This window comes from Ostrinia furnacalis, unplaced genomic scaffold, assembly GCF_004193835.3.
Source record: "Ostrinia furnacalis isolate ACB-3 unplaced genomic scaffold, ASM419383v2 OfSCF1126, whole genome shotgun sequence".
NCBI lineage: Eukaryota > Metazoa > Arthropoda > Insecta > Lepidoptera > Crambidae > Ostrinia > Ostrinia furnacalis.
The window spans coordinates 685,430-688,021 of NW_021131365.1; positions in this window are offsets into that span (position 1 = coordinate 685,430).

Genomic DNA, 2,592 nt, shown 5'->3' on the forward strand with positions numbered 1-2,592 from the left:
TTCCAAAAATAATCAAATTAGCAATCACTGCTATATCACGCCATAGGCACAATACATAAATCTATATTGCGTATTGTGCTATAGACCAGTGACATTTCTGTCAACAAGTGGTCAATAAGAGCCGTGAAAAATATTGCATCTGCCTTTTCCAAAAATAATGCAAATATGAAACAAAACAATCGTGACAGTAACAGTTTTGCGAATAAAATGACCTGCATAACAAAGTAAATGTTAAAATAACATCTAGCTGACACGGATAGGGAGGCGATGAGCTGTCAAAGCTGTCAACTGTCAACGGTAGCCCTCAACGTATCAGATGCTCTCACGCATGACCGATTTGGGTATGATAATCAGATTTGGTAAAAAGTTATCTTTGGTGTTCATTCTTGCGTGAATTGACCTTTTTGAATGCATTTTTTTATTCAAAGATGGTGTTGCTAATTTGCTGGAGTTAAAAATACTACGAAGTTTGATAACTTTAAAAAGTTTTGTTGCTTATTTTCCCGCCAAAACTGACAACTTTTTTTTAATTAAACCCGTTTAAAAGACGAACGTTCTAATTCAATCAAATGTAGTTCATAAAAAGCGATTGCCTATTAGCACAATGAAGAAATCTTAACCCTTCAAAATTATATTAACACCACTAATTAAATAACGGAATTAGCTGTCGCATTTCTGTAAATATCCACCCACTGAACTCTTAAGTTTTTTTTTTTCATTATTATGGACATTTACACTATTTTTAATTCGACAATATGGTGTCGGGACCAAGGAATTAACCCTTGTAATGCGACCTCCGCGCGCATTTAAATGGAGTCAAGTAATTTGAGTACTAATTTCAAATGAATAAACGCGTGCACTTCCAAATTTAAATTCAAACGCTGGACGTGATGTTCGATTTTATTTTGTGGAGCATAGAGCTTAAAATTGTGTGTGCAGTTGTTAGCAAATTGTTCGGAGTTTATATTTCTTTTTACAAAAAGTAGATTCAGCTGCCAGCGTCGCGTATTGTTTGAATCGGAATAAAATACATGTCTTGGAAGAGTTCCTTTGAAGGTATTTGCGAGAAGAAATGCGGTTGAATGTTTGTTAGGAATAGTTTTAGGGGTGGGACCGTGGTCGATAGTTTTATCAATTTTTTATTAATTTAAGATAAAACAGAGCTTTTTTTAAACCAACTTTATGGAAGTTGTCATTTTTGTGATGATTTGAACAAGCGTTACAATTTTTATGATCATGTGCAAATAAAATTCTATTTACTGATATATTTTTAATGTAAACTCAGCTGATAACGTTACAGGATGTAAGTGTTTAATTTTATAGGTTTGTTATGATTTGTAAGTACTTTATCGCCGATTTTATCTTCAGACACCAGGTGCCAAGTGGCACGTGTCCGTCCATATTTTATAGTAAAAAATTCACGGTCAAGTTTTCTGATATTATAATGACATTGATCTTGACTGATAAAGATATCAGTTTCGAGACTTTGAAAAGATAGAATATTAGTTACATTAGTTCTTGTGTAACTTGCAAGATTACCGTTGAACACCATATTACTCAAACTCTTAAGAAAATAAAAGCATGCAAAATGAATTTGATAGTCTGCGGAATAAATGCATGCAGAATGAATTTGAATTTGATTAATGCAGATACAATTGATACACTTCAGTTTAAGGATAAGTGTGACTACTCATAAAATACAAATATTAGTCAGGCGTCACTATTTACTTTATCGATAACTCTCCCATCCCTATCCACCAGGTGGCGCGTGCGCCCGACAGACTTCTTTGTCGCACCGCTTGTTTTTTAAAACTAAATCTTTTGAGAATGCAAAGGAATAAATATCTTCCTAGAGACCTACAGTTTGTTATGATTTACAATATTTTGACGTGAGTATGGAAAAGCTGGAAGACGTAGCGTGGGCAGGCCTCCTACTAGGTGGACCGACGATCTGTAAAGGTCGCGGGCAGAGTCTGGATGCGGGCAGCGCAGGACCGTGCATTGTGGAAAACCTTGGAGGAGGCCTTTGTCCAGCAGTGGACGTCATTTGGCTGAAACGAACGAACGAACGATGGAAAAGATCTGGCCTTAGAGAGTGCCAGAGTCAAAGGAGCAAAAGCGTAAAGGATAGGTTATCAGTTTGAACCTTAAAAGCAATGTATTTTGAATCCTTAGTTTAAGTAAATACGAATGTAAATAGAATTTTGTATTTTCAATGGAGCCCAAATAATTTGATAATGCCCATTCTAACAAAGATTTGATTCTTTGGCGGAATTTTGGAAATAAAAGGAGTCAAGCTTAAATTGAAGTTTTACTTTATGGTTCTGGTTATATTGTTATTAAAATAACATTATGTACCATATAGCCATCAAAAATTTTGTCGTTTTTGCTGAATATTGTTTTTTCACTTATTAAAAAAGTGTGTGTCATTGTTCAGCCGAAGTGAAATTAAAATAAAATCATTAATTTATTGATTTCTTTGGTAATATAAATATTTGTTACAAAATAGCAACTACTAGAATAGAATTAAATAATATTACCTGATAATATTTTGTAGTAAGTATGTATATGTTACGGTCAAAGTGATAAATG